The sequence below is a fragment of the Mytilus galloprovincialis genome, chromosome 13, assembly GCF_965363235.1.
Source record: "Mytilus galloprovincialis chromosome 13, xbMytGall1.hap1.1, whole genome shotgun sequence".
Classification (NCBI taxonomy): Eukaryota; Metazoa; Mollusca; class Bivalvia; order Mytilida; family Mytilidae; genus Mytilus; species Mytilus galloprovincialis.
This window is the reverse complement of record NC_134850.1, coordinates 60668670-60690376: the sequence shown is the minus strand read 5'-3', so window position 1 is coordinate 60690376 and position 21707 is coordinate 60668670. Positions and strand designations below refer to the sequence as shown.

Here is a 21707-nt window from a genome sequence, read left to right as displayed (position 1 = left end):
ACCTCTGAGATAAGTGGTGTCAATGAACACGTAGTTGATCAATAGATTGTTTACTATTTCCCCTTTCACACCCACCCTAATAATATATTTAGACTAAGTGACCTAGAACTATTATGTAATAAAGAAATAATTGTTGCACACAATGATAAACTTCAGGTATCGCTAATGTAGACAATTATATGATATTTTATAAACTCAGAGACATCAGAGACATATACACTAAAATATTAAAATATATGTCTCTGATAAACTGCAACAAGATCTACTGAGCTTGTAAAATCTTTACATATAAGTAGGTATTCCTGTTTATTTTTTTCGCGTTTTTTTTTTTTTTTTTTTTTTGTTAACTGTTTTTGCCAAAATTGAGGTGTTGCCGGTTAACATGGTTAACATCAATGCCCCCTCTTAAAATTGAAAGAAAACAGACATTGAAAAATTCATTTGCACGAGGTCCATTTATATATTTATGTTTATTTTAATGCTTATATCGTGTTATGTGACAGTCCATAGTAAGATGGCGTCTAGACTGAAATACACACGAAACTAACTACATATTAGCGACCCAAGGCCCTGTAATTTGTTTATTTTAGACTTTCTATAATTTGGGTAAATATTTTACATTGTTTTAAATCTTATATGAGAATTTGAGTCAAAGCTCTAAGATGACTCGTTTTATTACTTATTGCCCTTAAAGACGTTTGCTAAATAATTTTCGAGTTTGCCTGTTATCTCGTAAACTGCAATAGAGACGATTGATTCTCATTTTCGAAATCCGCCGTCCTTGGTAACCCCTCCAAAATATATCAAAACTACGAAATTCAACGGTGATAATTGAAACTTTAAAATGACGTTAAGGTCAGAAGAACCCAATCAAATCACTGAACATGTGCGCCTTATCATGGTGTCACATGTCACAATAAGATAATAATTATATTCAATCATTTATTCCATAATGTATTGTATGTCTCTGATTCCAAGTAACTTAAAACAGACCAAAATCACGAAATTCAAAACATAATGTTTATTGACGATCAGGGAAATTGAGGCAAAGGACAGCTAGATTCAGGTGAAACCTGCCATACGGACACAGTGGCAATCTATTTAGGAAATGTAGTTGACATGTTACGTAATTCCAGTATAAACAAACTTACATATTCCCGAAAACTTATTTTATGCCGATCTACAAACCACGAAATTTAGCAGAAGGCCGCACAAAGCCTGTTATATAGGGATGGACATGTCCTCTTATAACCACTCTATCGCAAATGAAGTGTTCCTATTGTGTGTTGGCGCAGTGGCGGATCCAGCCATTTTAAAAAGGGGGTCCTAACCCAGGACAAAGGGTGGGGTCCAACTACATGTCCCCATTCAAATGCATTGATCGTCCAAAAAAAAGTGGTTCCAACACCCTGGTTGCTGTTAGTTCTAGTGAGATATCTTCTCAAGGGCAAGTGCTTTACCAACTTTTTGACCAATAAAAATGGAGAGGATTGCAGAAGAGAGTTTATTTTATAGCATAGTTTATAGACATTGATTAACAGTGGATTGGGAAACAAGTTATTGCGACTTATATTAATTCCTTTCCACTTTGCGTGTGCAAGTGCTGCCTTGTAGCGGCATTAGCCTACTCTTTTTCGAAATCTATGTACAATGGTGTCTTTTACGTGTAAGAGACATGGCTCTCTTCTAACATTGGCCAGAGTCATTTACCGTCCCATTCCGACGGACTATCATCGTTTCTCAAGACTAAACTCACAAATGGTGTCATTTGAGAGCCGAAATTCAGTCCTTGAAATTTTCTCTTTGTGTTAATAGTTCGTTGCACTAACCACTACACCACGGCTATATTAAAGCATATAGTATAGCGAACAGATGGTTCTTACAGTTTAACCAGCTACAATATGCCTCATATAAGCGAGACTTCATAGTCCAACCAGCTATTATGTATCTATGCATATTGGCAATTCCATCTGAACGTATAAAGCTGCTTTACATTATACATCTTAAACTTTCATATCACATACAGCCGTTTTGTGTCAATGTACAGGTAAAATAATATAATGGAAATATTTAACTTATAAGAAATTTTGTAGAAATTCCCCTTCCCATATATAGATTATAGTTTTAACTGGTTTGGAATTAGGGCAAAAAAAAGGGATCAAATAAGCATTTTCGTAGTTTCCAAACAATAACTTGTGTTAAAGTGTATGAATCTCTCTGAAATTATACCTCAAGTTTCAGTACTACAAAGGGATGGTTAGAATTGACTTTGTGGGGTTATGGATCAAACAACTTGGAATTAGGGGGATGGGGTGGAAAAGCAAGGGTTTTTCTGGTTTAAGGACAATTGGGACAATTTTAAAGCAGTGTAAGGGAGATAATCTGAATCAATTTAAAGAACACTGTTTGAATACCTCCCTTACACTGCCTTTAAATTATGTTTTAAGAAATGATGATTGTCTATGATGTAATTAAATGGGTAATTATAGTTGCAAACTCCATTAGAAATTTGAAATTGAGATACTGAGCATATATTGAGGGAAATATTTTGTTTTTAGAATAAGGAAAAGGGGGAGGTGAAAAAAAAAATAAAAGTGTGTGGGGGGGGGGGGGACAGTTTTTCTCATTTCAGATTTCAGAAATTGAAAGAAATTTCTTCAGATATTTTTTGGGGTTAATATTCAACAGCAAAGTGTATTGCACAAACGCTAAAAAAAAACGGGGTAATTTTTATTTTAGTGGGGCTGTCAATAGTGTTTTGCATAAAAGCAAAAAATTGAATACCTGCTAATTGCTTCCCAATAAGAGTGTTTGTTTCGGTTTCATTATAAACTTCTAAAGCTTCTTTCATCTTCATAAAAAAATTACTTCCTAGTAAAAATGGTAATTTACTAATGTTATCAGTATCTTTCACAACAAGAAAACCAACATTCGGAATCATTGTTTTCGCTACTGAAATGTTAAGTTCAATATAACCTAAATATGGGATCGGTAAATCATTGGCTCCAGTGACTTTCATCCATTTTGTTATATCATGTAGTATTGGTTTCTTTTGTAATAATGTTTTAAAATATGTTTCAGTAACTGTTGAAACCTGGGAACCAGTATCTATAAGTGCTATAGCTGATTGATTTTCAACAACAAGTTCTGTCTCTGGACTTTTACTAGCAATGTTTTTAAAAATATTACTCTGAAATGAATTGGAGTCTACTTGTACTGTAGTATCTTCTACTGATCGACTCACCGCAGTAGAAGCTACTCTTTTACCTCTTCTGGGTCACTAGGAACAACACCACCTCGACCTTGATATCTGTTACCTCTTTGGTTATATCTACCACGATAACCTCTTCCTCTACCTCTAAATTGTCCTCTAGTATGTGTTTTCTGTGTATCTTCGTCACTTCTTTCTGCTTGAAAAGCTGATGGACATTCCGGACGTTTATGACCCTTACCACCACAATTGTAACAAACAATTGGTGTATGGCTATTATATACATCATTGTTTGTTGAATCACTATATGTTTTAACATTAAACCTGTTTGACAACCTATCAATTTGCTGTTGTTGCTTTTCTAACATTTCCTGTTGTTTTGTGAGAAGTTTTAATATCTCGGAGTTGACTTTCGATGTATGTTCGGATTTTATTGCTTGATTGCTAACAACTTCGGCATCTTGCATTTGAAGTTTTACTTTCCAACTTTGTGTATTTTCATTTACCCAAAGTAACACTTCTTTCTAAACTCAAGAAATTTCATTGTTTTGTGTTCATAGCTGAATCGTTTTACTTCTCGTTTCAAATGTGGTTCTTTAATACCTTCAATAAAGCGATCTTTAAGAACTTTATCTTTGTCACCCAAAACTGTGTTATCTCGCTTGTTTATTTGGTCAAAAATTTTCATCAGATTCAAAGAATAGTCTTGCAAAGTTTCATTCTCTTTTTGATTTCTTTGAAAAAATAGCTGTTGTAATTGACTAACTGAATCATCACCATCATAAATACTATGAATCAAAAGCAAAATTTTAGCAGCAGAATCTCTTTCTAATAACGGTCTAAGTCTTATCTCATCTTTAGCTGGAGATATCAGATTTTGCATAAGAAAGTCAATTTTGGCTTTTTCGTCTGGTATTGTAACGAGATGTTCTCGGGCATCTTCCAACCAATCACTTATTATCGGATCTTTGTCTTTTTCGGGTCTACCGGATAATTTTATAAATGGTCTCTCTTTTGCAACATAAACGGTTTTTGTTGATTTTTGTAATTGTTCAATGATTTTGTTATTATGTTCTAATTGTTGTTTTAATTGTAAGTTTTCACCTTTTTCTTTGTGCATATGGTATAATTTCTTACTCAATTCGTCTACCTCTTTCTGTAGCTTTTCTTCTTTAGTTTCCATCTTGCTTGAAATATCTAGTACTTTAACCCCTAGAAAATATTGTCTAACCAACGTTGCCAATTTTCATATATATCAATAGTTATCCTGTCGACGACGCCATTTTTGTAACCTCCGAAAACGATAAAACTGGATTACGAAAGCACAAATGTAAGGTTCATGAATTTATCATACTGTATTCATATATTCGAATTCACATTATACATATATCGAAAATAACATTAATTATTGGCAACGCTGAATAGTGCAATATTTGTGGAAAAATAGAAAAACACAAAACATCATAAGACTAATGAAATGCAGATATAATTTCAATTAAATTTAACTTGAAATAAAGATTGCTTTTTCAAATATCAATTAAATACAATAGAAACATTAATTTAACCAAAGCTATATAAAAGCTTTAAGAACTTGATTATCTCCCTTTCTGAATATTACAATTCATAACATTTCTCAAATCAAAATATGAACACAAGAGAAAGTCTTCAAAGTAAACAACATTTGTTTATGAATAATCAATAATGTTTCAATTAGAAATATCAAAAATTAACTAAACATTATCATAATATCAATCAAGGGCATATAATAACAATTCAACATACATACCCTAAATAAGGAAATGGCAGACAATTTTACTGCAATAATATCATCCTCTAGTATGAAAAATCACATATAGATCTACCTGTGAACAATATTTACTTTATCAGAACCTTTTATATTTAAAATGTAAAACACATCTTTCATAGTATAAATATTTCTCAACAATGCCTATCAATTAGTTCAATAAAACTATATTTCAAATTCAAATGATTAAACCGAATTTCAAAATCATATTTGCATTTGAAAAACTTCAGATAAAAATATAGAATGTTATTTACATTTACATATCATATTTTTGTTCTTTTTGTATTTTATAAAACTCTTTTATATCAACCAGTCATATTCACAATCATTATAAATATTTACAAAATACACCAACCTTAAATCTTCAAATATTCTTGTTCACAAAACTGAGACACAACTACACCTGTCGATCAGTTATTTATCAATAGTAAAAATATACAATGTAGTGAACAGTTTTTACCTGTACACTAATTACTAGAATGAAGTAAATAATATTTTGAAATACCTTTAAATAATATCTGGACAAAATAATCAAACTGTATCCTAAATATGATTTGATAAAATATATAAATGCTAATATAAAAATTATCTTTTCTCTTTTTTCCAATTTTATTTAATTTCCAAATTTCAATTCATTTGCTTAACTCTATACAAAGATAGATAACTCAAACATTTCTAATGTAATTCAATGTATTTGACATGTTACAAAACTTCAATAGCTGAACTCTATATATGCAAAGAGAGGTAACTCAAAAATTTCTAATATAATTTTTTGCATGTTACATAAATATAGGCTTACAGTTATCTATTATTTCTATAAAATATGAATGCTATAAATTAACCATCTACTAAAGTATTGAGGTTAAGAATATGTTCAGTTATGTAATACAAGAGTTCTCAACTGCATGTGGATAATAAAAATTGGCATTAAAGTGGAAGTGATGCCATCTGTTAATAGTGACTGTTTTCAATATACTGGCACTGTAATGGTGAGACAGATGCCTTAGGAATAAAATGAACAGTAGTATTTGAAACTAGACGCTCCTAAGAGCTTGTATCGCCCCTCTGACTCTACTTTGGTTTTTGAAATCATGTAAAAATGCATAAAAATCATAACAGATACCCAAATAATGATTGAGGCTGATTTAGTTTAATATTGGCGCCGTAATTTGATAAAAAAAAATGTTGAACAGTAAATCAGCAACTAAGTAGCAACACTGATCAACACTTCATAAGGAACATTATGTTTGATTTCATTCCATTCAGTGGTTCACTAACAGAAGAAATTTACATATGTATTTCCCATAAGAATCTATGTTAAACTAAATCCCCGGGTGGCGGCCATCTCGGATGATGGATCGGCTTCAAAATAACAACACTTGGTCAGTACCTCAAAAGGAGCATTCATGCCATTTTTGGTTTCATATCTTTCAGTGGTTCTTTAAAAGAAGACATTTGTACGATTCCTCTTAGGGTCCTTCGTAAAACTTGGTCATCTTGGATCAGCTTCAAAGTTACAACACGTGGTCAGCACCTCTTCTTTTTCTTCTTCTTCTTTTGATATACAATATTCCTCTTCATCTGATGATTACATACGGTTCCGCAACTTCGCATACGTGGACTATTTACCAATTTTTTACCCCAATTTAAACAAAATGTACTTAAAGGGGCACTAGCTGTCAAAAAGAACATGCATTCCATGTTTGTTTTCATTCCATTCAGTGGTTAGTTGAGGAATTGTTCATGATCAATCTTAGTCGTAAGTTTTTTTTTGTGAAATCGACTCCAGATATTTGTATAAGAGAGGGCCCACTGACTGCCCAAGAGAAGGCCCGTCATGATTCAGTATAGTACGATTCCCTATATAATCAACCAATTTTACCACAAAAGGGGCCCCCTAAATCCGCCTCTGATGGTTATTTAAAAGAAGATATTTGTATGTATTTCTTATAGGATCCTGTGTTTTAGGTAAGTGCCCCGCTGGCGGCCACCTTAGATGATGGATCGGCTTCAAAGTAACAACACTTGGTCAGCACCTCATAAGGAACATTCATGCCATGTTTGGTTTCATTTCATTCAGTGGTTCTCTAAATGAAGACATTTGTTTGTATTTCCCATAGGGTCTTATGTTAAAATAAGTCCCCTGCTGGCGGCCATCTTAGATAATGGATCGGCTTCAAAGTACGATGGTGTCTCACGCTAAAGTGCGATCGTTGTTTGTTTGCTAAAGTACGATGGTATATACTTTAGTGTAGACCATCGCACTTTAGCGTGACCATCTTACTTAAGCGTCCATATCGCACTTTAGAGTCCTACATATATATATTTATTGAAGACCTGTTGGTGACCTTCTGCTGTTGTCTGCTCTATGGTCGGGTTGTTGTCTCTTTGACACATTCCCCATTTCCATTCTCAATTTTATTTAGACCAAGTGACTCTGCAACTATTATGCAATACAGAAATAATTGATGCACACAATAATAAACTTCAGGTATCGCTAATAAAAAAAAGGACATGCATAATATACATGTAATATATTTAATTAACAATTATCATTTTACAGGTATGTGTTTCAGCTGTAGTCTCAGAATGAATTTACTCAATAATGATAACATCAATAGAAGCAGTAGGAGGTCGTGCCAAAAAAAATGCTGGAGGAAGAAAAAACAACAACAAAAAACATTAGAAAAACAATAAAGTTCCGAGGTCTTTTCCTCGCCACAGTAGAGGAAAGACCTTAATCATCGGATAAGATAATATAAACGGGATGTTGTACACAATAATAACTCAGGCGTTTTAATTGTCTGAAAAAAAAAAATACACTGGAATTCCTTTAATATTGATTTAAATCTATATATAATAGGTACAGGTATAATTTCCAGTACTGGTTAAACTGGAAAATATGACACAGAAACAAGAACCTTCTTCAAATTCTCTTTGGCAAATTACAGAAAACAGACAACACATGACTGTTTAGGAACAAAAACCTTTGTCAAGATAAATAACAGTTGTAGGCCGATTTTTTTTTAACTTTAGTTTTTGACATTAACATGATAAACGCAAAAATAATTGGTAAAAACAATTTCTGACTTATTTGAACACTTGACCTTGTTGTAGGGTATGAATGATTCGTTCATTGTTGAAGACCCTACATCAACTGTCAAGATGAAGAACAGGAACAAAATCCCTGTTCCTTTGTCACTCTTTTTATATTTTTCTCTCTATGTATTGTGTGGGATTTTGGCCCATGTACATTTACTTTCTACCTGTTATTTTCGAATGTAGGAAAGAAAGTCACGGTACAAAAAGTCAAAGACAAAAAGTCACGGACAAAAAGTCACAGGACAAAAAGTCACAATTCATTTTTTCTGATTAGTTTCTTTGAATAAAAACCGCTTATTTCTACAAAAATATTTTTGTATTTTTCTGGAACTATTTTATAAAAACCAACTTTGTAAAACAAAATTTATCAAAAAAATTTCAAAGGTGATCAAATAATTGTTAAAAAAACAAAATGTCAAAGTAGATTGGCACTTAAATGGCTTCATGGTGCCAAGAAATATATCTTTTGCATGGTTAAAATTAAATAAACCTTGATTTTTCAAGTATAATGACACATTTCCTAAACTTTAGTATGAATATATATGTATTAAAAAGTAAATATTTCAAGATATTTCTCTTATATATTCAAACAATTGTCAATAAATAAATTTGTGACTTTTTGTCCTGTGACTTTTCGTCCTACCAAATTTGTGACTTTATGTCCTGTGACCTTTTGTCCTGTGACTTTCTGTCTGTTTACCTTATTTTCTACCATTTGTGTTGAGAAATTATTATATTTTGCTTTTAATCGTCATAGTTTCTGCAAATTACGCAAAAATGGGTTACCATCATCTTTCAAAGAACATAACAATCACATTTCATGGGCCGATTATACTCCGAAATTGGTTATACTTTTTTCCGAAGCGATAGACCTTATCTTGGCATGTTGTTGATATAACTCTTGTCAGAGTTTTGATTTTACTGCTTTAGTTTTAGAGGTATTCATGGTATTATCCGTCAAAATATATACATGTATATATATCGCTCTCCCTTGACACCATCTGCGAGTATGGTCTTGAGGAAACGATGATAGTCCGTCGAAAGGGGACGATAAATGGCTGACCCGTGTTAAGAGAGAGCCATATCTCTTGCACGTTAAAGACACCCTTGTAGATTTCGAAAAAGAGTAGGCTAATGCCGCTACAAGGCAGCACTCGCAAAGTGGAAAGGGATTAATATAAGTTGCAAAACTTGTTTCCCAATCCACTATAAACAAATATGTTTAAATTAAAATATATATCTCCAATGTTTTCAGTGGCGGATCAAAAGGGGAGTTCCAGGGGCTTGAAACCCCTTTTCGTTCTAACGATTAATGTTTTTAGTGGATGGGGTCATAATAATTATGGTTGGAACCACCTTTCTATAATAGCTGGATCCTCCCCTGGTTTTATTGTAGCATCAGCAGTTATGGTTTGTAATAGATCAAATGCACAGATACAATTTATAGAATATGTTCCCTAAGCCGGATCATTTAGTAAAAAGTTTGATAAAATGAAAACTTAGAGATAAATGCATACTTAACATTTCCAAGAACATTAGTTGGAACAAGGATTTGTATAGTAAGATACTATAAATCCTTGGTTGGAACAAAAATGGAAATTAAAAAAAAAATCTAAACTAAATATTCAAGGAAGATACAAACAAGACAAAATATTAATGTGACCGCAATTTTTTTTTTTTTTTAATCTTAAAATGTAAGTAAATGTAAGTAAATGATGGATACAAAACTTTATAATTTCATGCGATTATAAAGCGCTTTTCTGGATTAACCTTCAGTAGGAGCGGATAAAGCCGAATATTTGAAAGCCAAGGATGTAAAAGAACAGAAACACGTCAAGATTTATTTGACCAAATCAGAGACATATGTACACACATATATATATATATGTCTCTGACCAAATTAGTACGGTGACCAGACCCAATATTTTTTAGATTTAATCGTCAAACATACTATATGGCTATATTATATATCATTGGATTCGGAAAAATGAGTACTATTGAAATATCGATGTCGTCAAAAAGAAATGTGGTAACAGTTTTGCATAAAATGAGGTCAAAGATCAAATTCTGTTTTTATTTTTTCTTCTTCTATACTTTCAAAATTTGAAGAAATATACAACAATTTAGGTTAAATTCTAGATAAATACATTTTCTTATATCAATTTTCAATGAATCATCTCGAAAATGTTAAAAAAAAATGAAAAAGAAATCGATTTATTCTGAAAATTGGCGTTTTTCAAATATTTGTTCTATTACACAAGATCAACACATATTCTGTTAAATTTACTGTAGTTACCTTGCCGGCTAACATCCAACCTCATCAATAAATGATGAATATTATTTTTACCTGCATCCTTCTGTCATGAAGGCATATTTTGCATAAGACCATTCATGAAATTCATTAAAACTAAAAAGCACTCAATTATTCGAAAATAGTTACAATTCAACATTCCAATCAAAGAGATCCACACAACAGAATTATATCTTCTGGTTAATTGTCAAGGAACATGATTTGAAATTTCTACATAATTCTGACCCTTTACAGGACCAAAGCCCCGGACATGTAAAGTTTTGTAGTGAACAAACACATGACTCTTTCACATGCAGATTTTCCTTCAATGAAGACACAAGATCCTGCAAGAATTCTGCTGAAATATGCGTTTTAAAATACACGGGGTGTAATGAATCATTTTACTCTCGCCAACCGTATTCTAAAGGTGACCGGATAGGGGTTTAGCAATGTGTAATGCGTTTCAAATTTTTAGTTTGAAACGAAGTACGTAAAACATACTGTTTCAGTGCCGTCTTGCAGGAAGGTAACCTGACTAAACTTACATCTTACTTGTGGTAAACTTGAATAATTATTATGATGGAGTGGTTTTAAAGAGATAGTTCTGATCATAAACCTTTGAAATTATCTTTCATGCCAAAACAAGAGCTTCATCATTGTCAATATTACCGAAACTCTAAACACAACTGAAATAGTCGTGCGTGTCCTTCGAAGTCTTGTAGACAGTTTGTATACCTACTCCAAACAGAGACGAAGTTGCGTCGCATCCGGTAAGTACATGTGCAGCAGGCAATAGTTTACAAATTGTTGGGGAATTACAGACACATAGTTATTGATTGGGTGAAAATCTCCGCCCATCATTTACACTGCTAATGTTCCACATCTGCAACCACAACTCGCTTGTATGTGTCCTATTTTTATAGTAGCGAACACACAAAACAATTACAATTGTATAAGAGGTCTGTATGATTGTTCTTCCACTCTTTCACATTTCCCTTAACTCCGTGTCAAAGTTTAAGGCATGGGGTATAGGCCTTCTCTTGAGTGCTGAACAAGTTACGACAGCCATGAACAGTGTTGGTATAAATAACTAAGTTTCAAACGTTCTGACTATGTAAAACTCACATCAGGTGGAATCTTATCGGATTTGTCAAGGTTTTCCAGTCAGAAATACTTCTCCGCTCTATAATCTGATACACTTTGATGGAAGCTATAGTCTCTGTGCGGCGTTCCCTTACGGCAGACTTTATAGAGTTGTTTGTGTCGTAGCGGTCAAAAACATTTGCTACTATGTGCGCCATAGAAATTCATTGGGACATATTTTTTTAATAGTAAGCTGCAAGATCGCCGCATGTTTTACCTTTCTTAGAATTAATAAATTGAACCAATGCCATACAATCTCGTATGTAAGTTGTGAGCGATGATATAAAGGAAGATAGGGAAAGTGCACAAGAGACTTAAGATTCGAATTGCTTCACAAAATCCGACTTGCATGATTTTCTCATGGTGCCGTCATTTTGAAAAGGGGATAATGGAATGGGTGCGACAACACATGTTCTATGATAACATCATCTCTACATTTTGCCGAAATTAGTGCACGTCTAATTACAAGTCATGGATTTATGCGACCTGAAAGTATTTCCCCCGATTTATTTTTCAGGTTTGTGTTTGACTTTGATATTGGACTATAAAAACTCCTTGTGATCTTAAGAAAGAGCACTAATGCTAAAATGTTTAGACATTTTCAAGCCTTCCTCGACAACTGTGAGCAAAGAACCTCGAATATGTTTTGAAGCATGCATTTAAGAAGAGATATTGATAAGACATTGAGGGTGGGATTCCACACCAAAGGGATCATTAATGGATCATTTAGATGGTTCACAATGGCAATAACATGTTCTTCATCTCTGTTCATTGCTGTTGGCTTTGTTTCTTACTGTGAATTTGCATAATTTTCAGCATTTCCATCCCTTTTCAGTATTACACGACTAATGGATTCTATGAAATGTCTAGTAAGGGCCCATCTAACAAGCGCAGACTTTCGAATTGTTATGCCTACAGTGCCACCTAATCCCCTTGAGGCTTTTATAACGGTCTTTTCTGTTGCCATGTCATAGTACTTTTAAAATGTCCAGGAATCTGTCTAAAAAGCAAAGTAGCCATCTATAAAAGGCGATCAAATGTTCACAGAAAATTGAAGCATATCGAGTATGTAAAATGGCATCCACCTTCGTGGAGTACGGTTGGTTACACAAATATAATTTTACATTTGAGATGACGATCTCAAGGAAGAGACCAATTTCCCTCTCGTTCTGCTCTAACATTTGACAGCTAAATGTCTACTGCTTCAGGGAACATATCCCAGTATGTAAATATAAGTAATACATCACATCCCACAGTGGCGGATCCAGGGGGGGGGGGGGTTCCGGGGGTGCGCACCCCCCCTTTATTTTTGCCGATCAATGCATTTGTATCGGGACATATGTTTTGCACCCCCCTTTGCCCTGGGTGCCCTGGGTTAGCACCCCCCTTTCGAAAATTCCTGCATCCGCCCCTGTCCCAATAGCGTATATGTATCTATAAGAGGCTGTATATGAGCTTCGAATAGCTCCGTCATATGAGCGTTATGAATTTTGTCTGGCTTGAATTGCTGAAATAGTGCTTCTGAGACAAATGAATTTGATATTATTGATTAATAAAGGTACAAATGTATGAAATAACATATAAATGTTAATTATTTTACATTTTGCGTTAAAAAATCATGAAATTAAATTGGAACGTACTCTATTAAATGCAAAGTATTCGTAGTGTTAAACTTTTACAAAAACTCTTTAATAACGAATTAATTTTGCTAAACTTTCTTTGAAATCGTTAAAATAATATGAATAAGGAGTAACAACAATGTAAATAATAACAGAAATCATATCACGGATGTTATTTTACAATGTTGACCTCAAAACTTTTCTTAGTCGATTTTTCGTTCAAGTTAATTAACGTACTTTAAAGCCCATTTTACGAAAATTGCACCGTACGATTTTTTGACGACAAGTCAAAATGTTAAGTTTAACCTTTGAACTACCAATACTGTGATTTATAGCCGTATAGTCCGAATGACAATTAAACTCCTTAAATAAGCGACTTTTCCTTACTCGGTCACCGTACTAAATTAAAGGACCGGAAAAACCACATCCATCAAAGTAAGGTTAACGTTCTGTTCAGACATTTAAACTGATTTTGTATAATCTGTCGATTAAATGTTTATTAATTACAATGATCAGGTATAAACATGTCATAATTAACTTCCTTGTAGGAGGCTGACATATTGAAAAAGATCGAGAATTCAAACAGACATAACGTACACAGGTGAATTGAGCATTACATAAACAAAAGATGCTTGGTTTTAAAATAATGCAAATATAGTTTAATAACTTTGCATAATATGTTTTTTTTTAATTTTTACTTTCATGCAAAAAAATTTTTTATTCAATAGAATTCTAAAAAGTAAAATTTATTAGCCGTTAAAATATGGTAAACTATTAAAATTAAATATAAAATTGAAAATGGAAATTGGAAATTGGGAATATGTCAACTTCATACATGTCATATTTATTGATTCACGTCCAAGGACTTCATTTACAAATACCATTAAAGATTACATATGAAAATGAGGACAAGGTATCCTGTAAAACTTATAAAATTTAAAAAAAAGGAAGGTGGTATGTTTGCAAACGAAAATACTATCCACCAAAGTCCAAATGATATGTCAATGTTAGCAACTCTATGTCACCGTACGGCCTTCAACAATGAACAAAATTCAAAAATGATATTCAATTTCAAACAACAACTCCTGATTTGAATCGAAGTCATGCTACTGAGCCTGTGATAACATATTTTCCGTGTTTTTAGTTCAATCTGTATTAGCTTATGATTGATTTCAACTCTAATTGTCAACTTCCCATTTTCTGTATTAACAATCGTGACACGCTGTTCATCGTATGGCAATTACTACATATCCAAATAAATACGCAACTCACATACATCATCATACAATACGAGTAAAATTGACAAGGATGTACTCCTGACACAGTATGAACCATGTGTTGTTGAAAGAAAAAAAGCAAACAAAACCTTTATAAATGCAGTTGGTACATGATTGCCTCTCTGTTTCAATTTCGAACTGGGTCATAGTTTTTTAAAAACTTTTTTAAATGATTTCTATCAGGTCTCATGAATGCAAAAGCTGCAACAAATCGCCAAAATATTGAAATATTCATTTACACAATTTTTCAGTTATATGAGAAATCTACTTCATGGTCTGCGCTAAACTTTGAACACATAGACCATGCTAAAAAAGCTAATATCATGTTGACTTTGACCTAGCAGATATATGAATTACTCTTTGTATATGTTTAGGTTATGGCATCCAGTAAATCTATACCTTGTGGACCTTGCCAAGAAGGAGAAGTTTACAATACAGCTGTTATATGGTGTTATAATTGCAACGAGGGACTATGCTCAGTATGTTCTAAACGTCATAAAAAATTCAAAGGTACACATGATCACAAGACCATTGATGCCAAAATTTATCAATTGTCCATTCAAACAATAAAAACAGAATGTGACCAACATTTTCAAGAGTTTAGCATGTACTGTCCTGCTCATTTGATACCTTGTTGTGATAAATGTATTTCAGCTAGACATTCAAAATGTACTGGAATACAAAAGTTAGATATTGTAGTGGAGAAAACAAAAATTCTTAAATTTAAAGAATCTGTTGAGAGAGACATAAATTCTATCATATTAGTTTTTGATGAAACAATAAACAACAAATCAAAAAACATTAAAACAGGAGAAAAGCAGAATAAGCGCATAAAGAAATCAATTAAAAAAATTCGAAAGAAGATAAACAGACATTTAGATCACCTAGAGATACAGTTATGCCAAAAAACAGATCACATTTGGATCCAGGAAAGGTCAACAGCAACCCATCTCATTTCTGAAATCGAAGATAAAGAGAAAAACTTAAAGGAATTGAAAGAACATTTACAAACAGTAACAACACAGACATCAAAACTCCAAACATTTCTGGGTGTACATCAAATTGAACAACAAGTACATCAATATCAACAATATGTTGACGGTCTAGAAAACAATGACATAACTAAAGAATTTAACATCATGATGAAGCAAAATGAGGAGATGGAAAAGATACTAAGCAATATAGAATCATTAGAATCCTTGGGGGAAATTGCTGTTGTCCAAAGTGACAAAACCGTAAATAGAGAAAAGAGTGTGTATAAGAAAGCACAAGTTAAATCACACGGACAATCCAACATAAATAACGCGACAATGAATATTGAAACAGAAAAGATAGAAATGAACATGAAGAAGTACATCACTGACATAATTTGTCTTAGGGATGGAAGATGTATATTAGTTGAACAGTATGGGAAGGTAAATATTCTTGATTCTGATGGAAAACTTCAAAAACAGTTACCAGTATCTGGTAAAGCATGGAGTGCTACAGAGATAAAGCAGGACACTATTGCCATAACTTATCCTCGTGAGCAGTCTATCAAGATATTCAATATGGAGGATGGAAACATTACCAAGTTTATCACATTTGACAAACAATGCTGGGGATTATCCTTCTCTAATAATTCTCTTGCTGTTGGTTTGAGTACTGCAAATGAAATCCGTATTATAGACTTGGAAGGAAGAACTCTAAAATCTATGGAAGTTCCGTGTGAATCCACACTGGACCACCTTGTCTACAAGAATGACAGAGTTGTCTATAGTGACTATAATGGTAATGCAGTATACTGCATTGATGGATCAGGTAAACAGATCTGGCAATACACACAAGGTTTAGAAGGACCGAAAGGACTTTGTACAGATAGTCATGGTAACGTTATTGTGGCAGAATGCAAAGCTGATAGAATAATAATGATATCAAAAGATGGACAGGAAAGTAAAGTACTGATTAGTGAAGAAGATGGACCGGAATACTTAAGGTGTATTTGTGTTAAACACGATGAGTCCTCAGGTTTTATTTGTGATGACTATGGCAAATACTTGGCCAGATTTAAGTTGTGTTATGGATAAATGTTATAGAAAGGCAAGATACTGTAAAGTAGTGGTGTGTGTCTTCAAACACGGAAGCCTTTATATCTCACTTTAAAGGGGTTCGTTTCTCAATCTTAGTTTTATGTAAACAAAAAGACTACTTATTTTTTTAATTTTTGTTTGTCTTTATGTCAACTGTCGTTTTTGCCATCAAGGTGTTTGTTTCATTGGCCTTATGGTCTCCAATTGCCTACATTGAACTTCTACAGTTGTAACACAAATTCCAAATACAAGTGACATTGCTATACACCTGCAAATACTGATCAATTTACAGCAAAATGACTAGAGTGTGTAGGTAAAGGAAATATCTTTGGTTTGCTAGCTTGCTAGCTTAGCCGTGGAATCATTATAAGGTTAGGTATACTACCCTCCTTCCCGAGACGTCTAGTTCTACAGAAAAGAGAGATTGGTTATTTCAGGACTATGCTTCTCTTTTAAAATGGAGGTATAGTAAACCTTACTGTATTCTCGAACTAACTGTATCTGCTGTATCTTTATTTCACATTCAGTGGGATAGTGTCATAACTTTGATTAATCTAGTGAGAAGATATCATCTTTTTAGCAGACATGAGAGTAAATGATGATGATTCTTTTTATTCTTCCTCAGTACCTGTATGAAGTTTGCCTAATGTTAATAAAGGAAAATGTCGTCATGCAAGAAGAGGAGCATTGTTTGATCATAAACATTAGGAATGCTCATGCATTGATTGTTGAAAAACAATCTTCAAACATAACATATATACATTGCCAATGTCTTTATAATGACAGATTGAGAGTATATTTTGTCAAACTACGACCTTCAAGTATGATTTTTCCCTGCATAAAAAAGATATTTATCCGACTACGTTGTACATTTTTCTGTGAAACAAATTAAAACAATTTTTTTTTTTTAGTATGTCTTTAAGTTGGAAATGGGGAATACTTGTGTATTAAAAAGGTAAACAAGTAAATTGTTTTTGATTTTTGGGAAAAAAGGAAAAAGAATATGACTGTATTAAAGTATAATTTTAGTGAATTAAGTAACCACATCTGATTCACATCTCCCTTAGAATATGTTGTTTCAGAATAAATCTCAATCCGGCTTCGTATTCCTAACAAAATTGATTTTAATATTTTAGAAAGAGGATTTGGGGAGCATTTAACATACCCAAATAAGGACACTTATGTAATTTTGGTAAAACCTTTGCAAAATCATTTTATGTTTACATGCTATTTGCTCCTCTGCCACTTAGTATGGTCTAGTCCAAAATATGGTATCTTTATATCAATAGTATGTTCTCTTCATGCATATGCATGTACTTTTTTCTGCGAAATACAAATCTGTCATCAGTGGATACTGTTCTTTATGTATATCTTGAATCTCTTAAAAGTATTTGCCACTGGATTTATTTAAATAGAAATAATTATTTAGTTCATTCTTAAACTGAACCACTTATAAGACTGACAAGTTGTATAACAAAATTCTAATTAAAACACGAAAGCACATGCTGAAATGTCTCGCCCTCTTTACTTGCCATTAACTTTATGTTGATAGTCCTATATATAAAGCTCCACTACAAGTATCCTTTAAACTCATAATTCAAGAAAACGAGTTCAACGTCAGATAATTCAATCAAGAAATACATGTACATGTACACCTTACAATTATTCAATACAACAAATATAGTTGACCTATTGCTCATATTGTCTAAGAAACAGATTTAACCAAGAAAACTAAACATTGACCAATGAATCATCAAAATTGATTCAAGGTCAGATGATTCATACCAGACAGACATGTACACCTTACAACCATCAATATATGTATCAAATATAGCTGAACTATTGCTTATAGTATCTAAGAAACGAACTAAACCATTAAAACTGAACATTGACCAATAAATCATAAAAATGAGGTCAAGATCAGATGATACCTGCCAGACAGACATATACACCTTACAATCCTTTCATACAACAAATATAGTTGACCTATTGTTTATAGTTCATGCAAAACACAAAACTTCATATAAGTAATGAACCTTAAAAAGAAATGACGATTGTCTATGATGTATTTAAATGGGTAATTATAGATGCAAACTCCATTAGAAACACTGAGCATATATTGAGGTAAATATTTGGTTTTTAGAATAAGGGAAAGGGGGCAGGTGAAAAAAATAAAAGTGGGGGACAACTTTTCTCATTTCAGATTTCAGAAATTAAAAGGATTTCTTCAGATATTTTTTGGGGTGTTAATATTCAACAGCAAATTGTATTGCACAAACGCAAAAAAAGCCGGGGTAATTTTTATTTTAGTGGGGGGTGTCAATAGTGTTTTGCACAAAAGCAAAAAAAATGAATATAAATCAGTCAAATCATATAACCAAATTGAAGTTCTTTGACTACAGTTATTTTGTGTCAGAAACCTATTATGTGTCAAAAATTTTAATTACAATCCAAATTAAGACCTGTATCAAGCGAGAATTTTATGTCCATTTTGGCCCCAACTTTTTAGGGTTAGACATCTGCGGTCGTATCCAGCTGCGCTCAACAAAGCAATTTATTTAAGTATAGTTTTGTAATATTTATGTTGTTTATATTATCGATCATTATCTTAATGTATGCTCACGTTCAATTCGTATTGTTATATATGAGATAAGTATGTTTTACTTGTGTATGATCTTTTATGCTTTGAGCAAATAAATTATGTTTAAACTACAGAAAGCCCAAACCAGTAGCAGGGATATATATATTAAGCCGATTTTATCTCTGAGTCATAGTTACATTCGTAGATATACTGTTCCCATATTCTATTGATATGGATGTTGTTTTATTTTTGTTAATTGGTTCATTTGGACTTTCCCGTCATGATCTTATGTATATGCCTGTCCCAAGCTATGAGACTGTAATTCTGTGGATGTCGCTTGTTTATGTGTTACATATTTGTTTTTCGTTTATTTTTTTTTGTACATAAACTAAGGCCGTTAGTTTTCTCGTTTGAATTGTTTTACATTGTCATTTCGGGGCCTTTTAAAGATGACTATGCTGTATGGGCTTTGCTCATTGTTGAAGGCAATAAGGTGACCTATTATAGTTGTTAATTTCTCATTGGCAATCACACCACATCTTCTTTTTTCATATATATTAGATGGATTTTACTATTTTTTAGATACTAAAAATCCTTGGCTTTCAGTGTGTTATTAAAGCCCCAGTCCCACTAGACCACGATCGCACCACGCTCACCGCGATCTAAAATAAATTAAGATTGTGGTGAGGTCGCGGTATGAGCGGCATGAAAATGTTAATTTTCGTTGCTTTCACGATGCTACTACGTCCTAATTACGCTTCTACAACGATCTCGCTACGATTAAACCATGTTCTCACCGCGCTTATTCTGCGATATCCCTACGCTTATAAAGATCTTTCTACGCTCTTCACGTTCTCACTACGACCATACCACGAGTTATACGATTGCAACACGATCTTACTGCGATTATATAGCACGTTCTTATTACGATTATACTACGTTCATACCGCGATCTTACTACGTTCTCAGCAATACCGTCAATATCGTGTTTCATATCAATATAGTTCCATTCCTTATATTTCTGACTTAACTTTGACCACTGAACCATGAAAATGAGGTCAAGGTCAGATGACACCTGCCAGCTAGACATGTACACCTTACAATCTTTCCATACACTGAATATAATAAACCTACTGCATACTATATAAGAACCAGATACTCCTTTGGACTTTAATGTAGACCAAAAACTATAATTTGGCATTAAAATTAGAAAGATCATATCATGGGGAACATGTGTACTAAGTTTCAAGTTGATTGGACTTCAACTTCTTCAAAAACTACCTTGACCAAAAACTTTAACCTGAAGCGAACGGACGGACGGACGCACAGACGGACGGACACACGGACGAACGGAGGCACAGACCAGAAAACATAATGCCCCTCTACTATCGTAGGTGGGGCATAAAAATTAAGAATCTAAATACACAGTTAGATTTGGCATATAACAGAACCCCAATTAATCAATTTTTGATGAAATCAAACAAAGTTTAATTTGGACCCCCATTTGGACCAACTTGAAAACTGGGCCAATAATCAAAAATCTAAGTACATTTTTAGATTCAGCATATCAAAGAACCCTAAGAATTCAATTTTTGTAAAAATCAAAATAAGTTTAATTTTGGACCCTTTGGACCTTAATGTAGACCAATTTGAAAATGGGACCAAAAATTAGGAATCTTCATACACAGTTAGATTCGGCATATCAAATAACCCCAATTATTCAATTTTTTATGAAATCAAACAAAGTTTCATTTTGGACCCTTTGGGTCTCTTATTCCTAAACTGTTGGGACCAAAACTCCCAAAATCAAACCCAACCTTCATTTTATGGACAGGTAATAAACCTTGTGTTTAAATTTCATAGATTTCTATTTATTTATTCTTAAGTTGTGGTGCAAAAACCAAGAAAAATGCTTATTTGGGCCCCTTTGTGGCCCTTAATTCCTAAACTGTTGGGACCACAACTCCCAAAATCAATCCCAACCTTCCTTTTGAGGTCATAAATCTTGTGTTTAAATTTCATTGATTTCTATTAACTTATACTAAAGTTATGGTGCGAAAACCAAGAATAATGCTTATTTGGGGCCTTTTTTGGCCCCTAATCCCTAAACTGTTGGAACCAAAACTCCCAAAATCAATCCCAACCTTCCTTTTGTGGTCATAAACCTTGTGTCAAAATTTTATAGATTTCTATTTACTTAAACTAAAGTTATAGTGCGAAAACCAAGAAAATACTTATTTGGGCCCCTTTTGGCCCCTAATTCCTAAAATTTTGGGACCAAAACTCCCAAAATCAATCCCAACCTTCCTTTTGTGGTCATAAACCTTGTGTTAAACTTTTACTAAAGTTAGAGTGCGAAAACTAAAAGTATTCCAACGACGACGACGACGACGCAGACAACGACGCCGACGTCATACCAATATATGACCAAAAACTTTTCAATTTTTGCGGTCGTATAAAAACATACTAAAACACAAATACTTAACTGTAACCACTGAACCATGAAAATAAGGTCAAGGTTGGATGACACCTGCCAGTTGGACATGTACACCTTACAATCATTCCATACACCAAATATACTAGACCTATTGCTTACAGTATCTGAGATATG

The 21707-nt window shown here is 33.2% G+C and overlaps 2 long non-coding RNA genes across 2 annotated transcripts; one reads left to right on the top strand and one right to left on the bottom strand.

Annotated features, from left to right (window-relative positions):
• Positions 1 to 4542: 4542 nt before the first annotated feature.
• On the bottom strand, positions 4543 to 5793 carry LOC143057015 (uncharacterized). The gene is made up of 2 exons (XR_012972601.1): positions 4998 to 5793; positions 4543 to 4628 (listed from the first exon to the last, which is right to left on the bottom strand). It is a non-coding gene; the product is annotated as an uncharacterized LOC143057015 (long non-coding RNA).
• A 7906-nt stretch (positions 5794 to 13699) lies between these two features.
• On the top strand, positions 13700 to 16683 carry LOC143057040 (uncharacterized). Its single transcript, XR_012972610.1, has 2 exons — positions 13700 to 13770; positions 14821 to 16683. It is a non-coding gene; the product is annotated as an uncharacterized LOC143057040 (long non-coding RNA).
• The last annotated feature ends 5024 nt before the right edge of the window (positions 16684 to 21707 follow it).